Source organism: Aptenodytes patagonicus, chromosome W (assembly GCF_965638725.1).
Source record: "Aptenodytes patagonicus chromosome W, bAptPat1.pri.cur, whole genome shotgun sequence".
In the NCBI taxonomy this organism is placed as follows: Eukaryota; Metazoa; Chordata; class Aves; order Sphenisciformes; family Spheniscidae; genus Aptenodytes; species Aptenodytes patagonicus.
In genome coordinates, this window is record NC_134981.1 from 29,299,829 (window position 1) to 29,311,669 (window position 11,841).

The 11,841-nt window shown below is 43.1% G+C and overlaps 1 pseudogene; it reads right to left on the reverse strand.

Annotated features, from left to right (window-relative positions):
- Positions 1–3,650: 3,650 nt before the first annotated feature.
- Positions 3,651–7,100, reverse strand: LOC143172219 (proteinase-activated receptor 2 pseudogene; annotated as a pseudogene).
- Positions 7,101–11,841: the final 4,741 nt, after the last annotated feature.

An 11,841-nucleotide genomic window follows, 5' to 3' on the forward strand; every position in this document is an offset into this window, starting at 1 on the left:
AAGCTTTCTTAGGCATCGTGGGTTTTTGGAGAATGCATATTCCAAATTACAGTCTGATCGTAAACCCTCTCTATCAAGTGACCCGGAAGAAGAACGATTTCAAATGGGGCCCTGAGCAACGACAAGCTTTTGAACAAATTAAAGGGGAGAGAGTTCATGCAGTAGCCCTGGGGCCAGTCCGGGCAGGACAAGATGTAAAAAATGTGCTCTACACCGCAGCCGGGGAGAACAGCCCTACCTGGAGCCTCTGGCAGAAAGCACCAGGGGAGACTCGAGGTCGACCCCTAGGGTTTTGGAGTCGGGGATACAGAGGATCCGAGGCCCGCTATACTCCAACTGAAAAAGAGATATTGGCAGCATATGAAGGGGTTCAAGCTGCTTCGGAAGTGTTTGGTACTGAAGCACAGGTCCTCCTGGCACCCCGACTGCCGGTGCTGGGCTGGATGTTCAGAGGGAGGGTCCCCTGTACACATCATGCAACTGATGCTACATGGAGTAAGCGGGTCACACAGATCACACAACGGGCTCGAATAGGAAACCCCAGTCGCCCAGGAATCCTGGAAGTGATCATGGATTGGCCAGAGGGCAAAGATTTTGGAATATCGCCAGAGGAGGAGGTAACGCGTGCTGAGGAGGCCCCAATGTATAATGAACTACCAGAAAATGAGAAGCAATATGCCCTGTTCACTGATGGGTCCTGTCGTCTTGTGGGAAAGCATCGGAGGTGGAAAGCTGCTGTATGGAGTCCCATGCGACAAGTTGTAGAAACTGCTGAAGGAGAAGGTGAATCGAGCCAATTTGCAGAAGTAAAGGCCATCCAGCTGGCTTTAGACATTGCTGACCGAGAGAAGTGGCCAGTGCTCTATCTCTATACTGACTCATGGATGGTGGCAAATGCCCTGTGGGGGTGGTTGCAGCAATGGAAGCAGAGCAACTGGCAGCGCAGAGGCAAACCCATCTGGGCTGCTGCATTCTGGCAAGATATTGCTGCCCGGGTGGAGAACCTGGTTGTAAAAGTCCGTCACGTAGATGCTCACGTACCCAAGAGTCGGGCCACTGAAGAACATCAAAACAACCAGCAGGTGGATCAGGCTGCTAAGATTGAAGTGGCTCAGGTGGATCTGGACTGGCAACATAAGGGTGAATTATTTCTAGCTCGGTGGGCCCATGACACCTCAGGTCACCAAGGAAGAGATGCAACATACAGATGGGCTCGTGATCGAGGGGTGGACTTGACCATGGACACTATTGCGCAGGTTATCCATGAATGCGAAACATGTGCTGCAATCAAGCAAGCCAAGAGGTTAAAGCCTCTCTGGTATGGAGGACGAAGGCTGAAATATCAATATGGGGAGACCTGGCAGATCGATTATATCACACTACCACAAACCCGCCAAGGCAAGCGCCACGTGCTTACAATGGTGGAGGCAACCACTGGATGGCTGGAAACATATCCCGTGCCCCATGCCACCGCCCGGAACACTATCCTGGGCCTTGAAAAGCAAGTCCTATGGTGACATGGCACCCCAGAAAGAATTGAGTCAGACAATGGGACTCATTTCCGAAACAACCTCATAGACACCTGGGCCAAAGACCATGGCATTGAGTGGGTGTATCACATCCCCTATCATGCACCAGCCTCTGGGAAAATCGAACGATACAATGGACTGTTAAAGACTACACTGAGAGCAATGGGTGGCGGGACATTCAAACATTGGGATACACATTTAGCAAAGGCCACCTGGTTAGTCAACATGAGGGGATCTGCCAATTGAGCAGGCCCTGCCCAGTCAGAACTCTTACGTACTGTAGATGGGAATAAAGTCCCTGTAGTGCACATAAAAAATATGCTGGGGAAAACAGTCTGGGCTATTCCTGCCTCGGGCAGAGGCAAACCCATCCGTGGGATTGCTTTTGCTCAAGGACCTGGGTGCCCTTGGTGGATAATGCGGAAGGATGGGGAAGTCCGATGTGTACCTCAAGGGGATTTGATTTTGGGTGAGAATAGCCAATGATCTGAATTATGTGATGTTAAGTACTAATTATAGTTATAATAGTTATACTAATAATACACAGATATACTAATAATACTAATAATATTATATGCCATACTAATGTTATTACAATAAGAATCACCCAGACTAATGAAGAATAACTTCAGTGAAACCAAGCAAAGCACAGTGATGATGGTACCAGAACTGACTTCAACATGAAACAATCCAACACCACATACCATCTCCATTTTTTCTTGCCCTGGAAGATTATTATGACAGATGGAGCCCAAAGTAATGGACTAAATGAACTCACCGAACGTTTTAGAGGGATGGCCCACAGACGAAGGGAGTGATATCTCTGTGTGTGTGTGTGTATATATACATATAAACAAAGGGGGTGGTGATTAATGAAAATGTACTGGAAAATATGAGACTTGAGCATGACGCAGATGGTATAGAATAAGGGGTGGATATTGTCCTGGTTTCGGCAGTTAATTTCCTTCCTAGTAGCTGGTACAGTGCTGTGTTTTGGATTTAGGATGAGAATAATATTGATAACGCACCGATGTTTTAGTTGTTGCTAGGTAATGCTTACACTAGCCAAGGACTTTTCAGCTCCCCATGCTCTACCGACTGAGAAGGCTGGAGGTGCACAAGAAGCTGGGAGGGGGGCACAGCCAAACTGGCCGAAGAAACATTCCATACCATGTGACGTCATGCTCAGTACATAAACTGGGGAAAGCTGGCCGGGGGGGCCGCTGCTCGGGGACTGGCTGGGCATCGGTCAGTGGGTGGTGAGCAATTGTACTGTGCATCACTTGCTTTGTGTATTATTATTATTATCATATTATTATTATTACTATTTTATTTCAATTATTAAACTGTTTTTATCTCAACCCACGAGTTTTTCTCACTTGTGCTCTTCCAATTCTCTTCCCCATCCCTCCGGGAGTGGGGGGGATTGAGCGAGCGGCTGTGTGGCGCTCAGTTGCCGACTGAGGTTAAACCATGACACATTGCTAGCTGATAACAATTTCAGCTTGTCAAATCAATAGGATAACCTTAAAGGCTTCTACCATGTTAGTATTTACAACATGAAACCTTGGAAAACAATATAAAATTACATTATACTAAAGATAATAAGCAGTCACGTTGCTGGACACACATCAAGATGGTGAAAAGGATTCTCCTTTCCTTCTCTTTACAGTTTCAAATAATGTTCAGTGTAAGCAGGTACACAGAGCAAGGTCCTACATAAAAAATCTGTTCAACTGTTTAATACATTGCAATTAAAGCCAAACAAAACAAATTTCTCTGTTAATTACATATACTAGCAACACTATATAACATTCCAGTGACATTTTGCTTTTTAACAACTTCGATATTGAACAAAAATGTCTTCAACCACAATTCACTTCCAGGTCAGCAGAATTTTTGCAGAGCATCAGAAATGTCATGATTTTTTTTCCAGTCTGGTGGGAGGATTTATCTGCTTACGATTTCTATACAGGGTAAGCAGCTACAAGTTCTGAAATCCAGGCTTCAACATAATTAAAAAGCAAAGATGTTTCTTCATACTCTCTTGTACAAAATAGCTCTCTTGTCACATCATTTCAGCAGTAGTAGTAAAAGTTCACTTTTCTTCTAGGACTAAACTCAATATGTTGATTTAGTGGTTCCATTTGAGTTTGAAGAGTAAGAATTGGATTTCTTGAGGTATCTGCTTGAAGAGAGAGAGACTTGCATCCTCCACGTAGTTTGCACGCTTCAGCAAAGAAGATCATTTTTAAGGTTGTCTCTGAAATATAATAACAGATGAATGGATCAATACAACTGTTCAGAGTAGAAAGACACAGTGTAGTTATGTACGACACATACAGATAGCTCTGGCTGTAGGTTTTGAGGAGCAAATAGTGCACAACAAGCAGCACATTGCTAGGTGTAAAACAGATGAGATACATGTACAGGACAGCAATAATGAGTTTGATTGCTCTTTTTCATTTCTTCCCAGTGCTTATATCCAAGATGGAAGCATTCACAGTCTTAATCATTAGTATGTAAGCAACAGCTGTGAGGAGAGCTGGGATTAAGAAGAGTCCAATTGCAAGTGAGAGGAAATAATTGAACATGTCATGAGCCAAAACATTTTCAGGCAACACGTCATGGCAGGTAGTGATGTTAAGATTTGAAATATATGCAGTCTGATTAACAAGATACAACAGAATGGTGCCCAACAAAATCAGTATCCAGATAGCAAGGGAGATGCCCAAGGCAATTTCAGATTTCTTTCTTGAATGCACTATGGGGTTCACTACAACCCAATACCATTGCACACTGAGGCATGTCATAAAGAGAATGGAGCAGTACATATTTCCGTAGAAAAATCCAACAAGTAGTTTGCAGAAACCTTCACTGAATAGCCAATTATTGCCATTTACACAGTATGCAATCTTCAACGGGAGCCAGACAACAAAGAGAAGATCTGCCAATGCCAAGTTAACCATATAAATCACAGCCAGATGTTTCTTCTTTGTTTGGAAAAAAAAGACCCAGAGGGCCATGGCATCACTTGGCAAACCAATGATAAAGACAATGATACAGACAACGGGAAGAAAAACTGTAGTCAGCTTTCCTGTAAGGGCTTTTGCTGCAAATTCATCCACTTTGTATAACTCTCCAGAGGCATTATTTCTGTTTGGAACTTTCCAGCCAGCAAAACTTCTTCCTTTTGAACTGCTGGTTCCACTACTCTCTCTCTCTTTCAAAAAAAAAAAAAAAAAAAAAAGAAGTTGCTGTTACTGAAGTACAGACTTTTTTTGTCACTTTTAAAAATAAACTAGACAACATAATTTACTCTGAAAAATTAGAGGCCCTTATCAACAGAAAAATTAGACTAATTTTCAAACACTTGACAATTTTTTTCCCCTTTGTTTTAGTTTATTATCCAAAAGACAACCTATATCCCTATTCAGGGATTGTATCAGCAACCAAAATGCTTTTCCACATCACCAGAGATATAAAAGTACCTCGTTAAAATAGCTGTCAGGTGCTCCTACCATCTGAACAGTTACAATAGAAACTGCTTCAAGTACCCCAGGGCACCATTATGCTTTCACATGGCGGTGCCAGATTACCCAAGTGCTGGGACTCATAAAACTTTGCAGCAGGCTAGCATAACTGCAGTAGAAGTTTCCTCAGTTTAGATGGCCTTAAAATCAAGTCTGCAGTAAAAAAGAGCATGCTGTCCTCAGACTAGCTAGAACTGAAAATGTCTATGCAAACTAAATGCAAAGCTGAAAGCTAAGCACAAGTGACCTCTAAGGAAAGAAAGAGGCATGTTACACTGTATCTGAATTGAAATGTGAACAGACTAACTTTGTGCATGAAGATACAACAGGGCCAGTCATCTGGGATCTCCTTCCAGTTCACAGGCAAGTTGGTCAGACAACCTCTGCAGTTTCTACTCAAATTGCTAGGTGGTAGAGCTGACAGCTATGGCTGCTTTGTACACCAGAAAGCCATCACATCAAGTTTTGCTCTGCCTCTTCGAATGCCACAGGAACTTATAAACCATATGGGCAAGACAGCCATTCCCAACTGTTCTGTCCTATATGACAGCCTTCAGACATCTCAGTCCAGAACCCCCCATGACACCCTCCATACCCAACACAGTCCTCTCAACGCTAACAAGTTAAACTGCACAAGCAGATACTGTCCGTGAACTCACTCTGCTCCAAAAAGTCATATATCCACCAAGTCAAACTGAACAGACGTGGAACTTGACTGTCTGTGGGAGAAGTATTTTAACTTTATCTCAGTTTCTATCAATATTTGTGGATGATTTTAGCCACCAAAAAAACCCAACTGGAATATAAAGGAGAGTCTCCTTGAGCGAGCAGGTTTCTGTACAATAAGCCATGAACAGTGTTGAAGGATGGCCCTTCTATTATTCAATAAACAATAGTTTTGATACAGTTCCAGAATGAAAAATGCTTACATCTTATACTTTAAAATGTAAGAAAATAATTCTCACACAAGAAATATACAAGCATGCATGTTTTCCAGTACAGATTCTCAAAAGTAGAACAACTTTAGATAGCTGTTCCTTTCAAGTTATTACTGTGTTGGGGAATTTTTATGGTACCCCTCGAGGCAAATTAAACACACGTTTGTGCTTAAATAGAATCATAGAATCATAGAATCATTAAGGTTGGAAAAGACCTCTAAGATCATTGAGTCCAACCATCGACCCAACACCACCATGCCCACTAAACCATGTCCCTAAGTGCCTCATCTACACGTCTTTTAAATACCTCCAGGGATGGGGACTCCACCACTTCCCTGGGCAGCCTGTTCCAATGTTTCACCACTCTTTCAGTAAAGAAATTTTTCCTCACATCCAATCTAAACCTCCCCTGGTGCAACTTGAGGCCATTTCCTCTCGTCCTATCGCTAGTTACTTGGGAGAAGAGACCGACACCCACCACGCTACAACCTCCTTTCGGGTAGTTGTAGAGAGCGATGAGGTCTCCCCTCACCCTCCTTTTCTCCAGGCTAAACAACCCCAGTTCCCTCAGCCGCTCCTCATAAGACTTGTTCTCCAGACCCCTCACCAGCCTCGTTGCCCTTCTCTGGACACGCTCTAGCACCTCAACGTCCTTCTTGTAGTGAGTGGCCCAAAACTGAACACAGTATTCGAGGTGCATATATAAAAAAAAAAAATGTATATAAAAAAAAAATTAATGAACAATGCATTGGGCAGAGTCCTACCACAATAAGCAGTTCTACATGGAGTCTGCAAAGATGTGTTACAAGCAGATTCCTTATATACTCTTGCACCAGCACTAATCCCCTGAATGGTTGCATGGGGCACCTCAGCCCAGCCGTGGGTCCATCCCCCAGCCCAGCTCTGCTGCCCAAAGGTGGCCCCTGAGCTTGGGCCCCTGAGTGCTGGCATTCCAGGATGGCTACAAGACAGCATTGAGGCTGTTTCTTACTCATCACCAAGGGAAATTTCACTCCCTTGAAGGAGTCTGTTCTATCTCTGGCATTCCTGCTTCCAGCCAGTTTAACCCCTTCTTGCAGTTCGGCCTCCTTGCCCTCCATGCCAGATCATTCCTCAGTCACAAATTACCACTGCTGAGCAGTTACAATTAGAATTTCCCCTTCAACTGCAAGAGTCTGATGTACAGCATTAGCATCCTGTCTAGACTGTGTGACCTCCTAAAGAGGTGTACAGAAATGCAGCATATATTGGTGTTCTTTAGAGTTTTGAATTAAGTTATCCGAACTCCACTTAACAAGCATTTGACAAGGCACAGACAGGCTTCACTGAAAAACTGAGGTGTAAGAAAGCTTTTTGCCAGTACAATGACATGGACAAATCTTTGCAGTAGATTGCATGAAGACTGAAGAAGTCTAAATTATACCAACTAAACAGAAGTCCTAAAGAAAATGAACTCAAATGCCAAAGAGTCATTTTGGCCTGTATGTGGTGCAATTACAACGGGCAGAATTATACAAACCCTGCCCTCAGATCCTCAAGCCACATGATTATGTCAGCAATATTGTTAAAGATTGCAAAGTTTACTTGTATAATACAGAAATGCCAGGTCCCTAACCTGAGCCGTGAATAGTAGAAGTCAAAACCAGCTTGAAGAACACAACTTACATAGACATAAGATAATGTAAATGATAAACAGCTAAGCAATAACTCTTTCCTCAGGATTATAGCTTAGCTGAGAAAGATCCCAGAGATGCTTGGAAGCAGACCCCTTATTATAAGCTGACAGCAGTTCTCAGAGTAGTGTAATAAAGCCCAGTGTACACTGCTACGTTAAGTTGAGTTACAGGGATTAAAAGGGAAAACTGGTTAAAGGGAAGGCTTGTTTGCATGTTACTACGGGAACGCCTGGAGTGCCAGCCGTGGAAAGGTGTGTGTGTGTTGTGAGTATATCTGCGGAAGTGTGTGTTGTTGTGAGTGTGTGAACGTGTCTGATATTGCTAATTGTCGGTAATTGTTGTCTGTAATTGTTGTATCATGGGTTCTGGACAATCCTTAGAAGGAGGAATTTTGAAAAAGTCACCTCTGAGATGTTTATTAAAGCACTGGAAGGATGTTGGGAATGACCCCCTCACAAGGAAGCAATTGATTGAATATTGTAATCATTGTAAATGATTGATTGAATATTGTAATCACTGTATATTTTGGAAGACCAAGAAAAATGGCCAAAGAATGGGACTTTGAAGTATAATACTATATTACAATTAATGTTATTTTGCCGCCATGAAGGGAAATGGAATGAAGTGCCTTATGTTGATTTGTTCTTTACATTGCGAAATCGACCGGAATGGCAGAAAGATTGTTGTTTAGTGCCAAATGATCCTATAGTTCTGGCCTTAGAGAAGGATCAGGGAAAGAAACCAAGGAGATGTTGTTCTGCTTGTAGTATTGGAAAGCATTGTATTAAGTATGGAAAATCGGAGGAAGATGAGTCAAGTACAGATGAAGAAGGTGATTTTAGCCCCGTAGCCGGGAGAACTAGGAGGGGAATGGAACATCGTGATGCGGAAAGGGGGGAGGCACTTCAAGCACCTCTCCGGCAAGCGGTTGGGAATAACGGGCCGGTTACTGTTAAAGTTCCATTTTCAGTAGTTGATTTAAGGTCCTGGAAGGAATTGGCAGGGAAATATAGAGAAGATCCAGAGAAGGTAACAAAAATATTTGAGACCATAGTTTGAACCCAGGACCTGGATTGGATCGATATACAGGTGGTGTTGGATACTTTGTTAACTCTAGATGAAAGAATTATGGTATTAGCTAAAGCTAAAGAAGAGGCAGAAAGAATACATGCTCAGAGTGCCCAACCAGGAACTGTGAATGACCATTTTCCACCCGCGGATCCCCGATGGGATCCTAACAACCCAGCTCAACGCGAATTATTGACCAGATACCAGAGATGATTGATAGTGTTTGGTATAAAACATGCTATTCCAAAAGCTATTAATCTGTCCAAATTGTACCAGGTGATACAAGGGAGGGAAGAATCTCCCTCTGACTTTCACATGCGATTAATGTCTGCAGCTTGGAAGTACACAAACTTAGATCCTGAAAAGGAAGGGGATGCTTTGCAATTGGTAACTTTGTTTGTAGGACAGTCTGCACCAGATATCAGGAAGAAGCTTCAGAAATTAGAGGGAGAAGATTCCAGGAATCTTAACAAATTATTAGAGGCTGCTTGGAAGGTGTATAACAACAGGGAGGTCATTGAGAGGAATCGGGAAAGGAAGCTGATTGCTGCACTAACAGAACAAGGATTGCGGTATCGGGGAGGCGATGGAGGAAACATTCCAGCACCAACCTCTGGATAAAGATCAATGTGCTATTTGTAGGGAAAAGGGACATTGGAAATGAGAGTGTCCGCGAGGGAGGAGAGTTAATGGGATTACCCCTCATCAGGCTATAAAACTGTTGACTCTAGACAAGGCATGAAGAGGACCGGGGGAGTCATCCCCAGCTGAGCCCCTGGTTACCCTGACGCTGGGGAATGAGCGGACAGATTTTTTTAATAGACACTGGAGCAGCATATTCTGTTTTAAATACTTGTAAAGGGAGTTTTAGTCAAGATACCGTAAATGTAGTTGGTGCCACGGGGAAAGGGGAAAACAGGCCGTTTTTCCAGCCGTTAAAATTTAAAATAGGAAGGCGATGGTTGACGCATCAATTCTTATACATGCCTGAATGCCCAATGCCATTGTTAGGAAGGGATATCCTGAGTAAACTGAATACACAAATAACTTTTGAAAATGGGCGAGTACAAGTCCATATTCCAGAAAGTATAGCCCTGGAAGCCCAGGTTCTTATGTTACAGCGACCCAAGGTGGAAGAAGGGATTCTGGAAGAGGTAGAGAATGCCGTTACTCCGCTGGTTTGGGCCACTGAAATCCCAGGGAAATCACGAGCAGCAGAACCAGTAAGAATACAACTAAAACCTAACGCCAGACCGGTAAGACAAAAACAATATCCTTTAAAATTGGAAGTAAGAAGGGGATTGGAAAAATTGATTAATAACTTTATACAGTATGGATTGCTAGTAGAATGCCAATCAGCCTATAATACCCCTATTTTGCCAGTAAAGAAACCTCATTCAGACGAATATAGGCTAGTACAAGATCTTAGGGCTATCAATCAGATAGTGCAGGATATACACCCTGTCATAGCCAATCCATATACACTATTGAATACGATCAAGGAGAATGATAACTGGTTCACAGTCTTAGATTTAAAGGATGCTTTCTTCTGCATACCTCTAGAGGCAGGAAGTCAAGCGTTGTTCGCATTTGAATGGGAAAGTCCGAGTACAGGCCGAAAAACACAACTTACTTGGACTGTGCTGTCCCAAGGTTTTAAAAACAGTCCTACATTGTTTGGAAATCAATTAGCAAAAGAATTAGAAGTGTGGAAGAAGGAAAATGAAGATCTAACTCTTCTCTCTTATGTGCACGATATTTTGGTCACTGCATCCACATGGGAGGAATGCATTCGTTCGACTATCAGTTTATTAAATTTCCTAGGGCAAGCTGGCTACTGGGTGTCAAGGAAGAAGGCGCAAATAGCGAAAGCTCAAGTCTTATACTTGGGATTTACCATATCGCAAGGAGAACGGAGCTTGGGAACAGAAAGAAAAGAAGCAATCTGACAGACACCAGAGCCAAGATCTGTGCAAGAACTGCGTGCCTTCCTAGGAATGGCTGGATGGTGTTGGTTGTGGATCCCTAATTATGGGTCGCTTGTGAGGCCCCTATATGAAACTTTGAATGAATCTAAAGAAGTATTGTACTGGACTCCTGAATGTAGAACAGCCTTCCAGTCTCTTAAGAAGGCTTTGATGACAGCCCCTGCTTTAGGTTTACCAGACCTGACTAAACCTTTTGAACTTTTTGTACATGAACGCCTTCACTTGGCATTGGGAGTATTAACTCAAAGATTAGGCTCTTGGAAAAGAGCTGTGGGGTATTTCTCCAAACAGCTGGACAACGTAAGTAAGGGATGGCCGGCCTGTCTCAGAGCGGTAGCCGCCACAATATTACTAATCCAAGAAGCCCGAAAACTGACTATGGGCCAAAGAATGACTGTTTATGTACCCCACATGGTTATATCCGTTCTGGAACAAAAAGGAAGTCACTGGTTGTCTCCAAGCAGGATGCTGAAATACCAGGTGGTGCTCTTAGAGCAAGAAGACGTGGAATTGAAAACGACGACTACTCTCAACCCTGCCATGTTTCTTGAGCCATCAGTAGAAGGAGAAATATTACATGACTGTCTCCAGACCATTGAACAAGTTTATTCAAGCAGGGAAGATTTGAAAGACACCCTGATAGAGAACCCTGACTGCGAACTGTTCACAGACGGAAGCAGTTTTGTGCACCAAGGGAAACAAGTGGCTGGTTATGCAGTTGTGACTCAGACTGAAGTTGTGGAAGCTCGTCCGCTACCTGGGAACACATCTGCTCAAAAGGCAGAATTAGTGGCACTCCAAAGAGCCTTAGAACTATCTAAGGATAAAAGAGTCAACATATGGACTGATTCCAAGTATGTGTTTGGGGTAGTACACACCCATGGAGCTATATGGAAAGAGAGAGGACTGCTATCTGCACAGGGATCTCCTATCAAGTATGGGGATATAATTAAACAATTGTTGGACAGTGTTCAGCTACCGGTAGAAGTAGCCATAATGCATTGTAAAGCCCATCAGTCTGGACAAACATCAACTAATATAGGGAGTCGATTAGCAGATAAAATAGCAAAAGAGATAGCAGAGGAAAGCATCCTGATTGTTGCTCCATC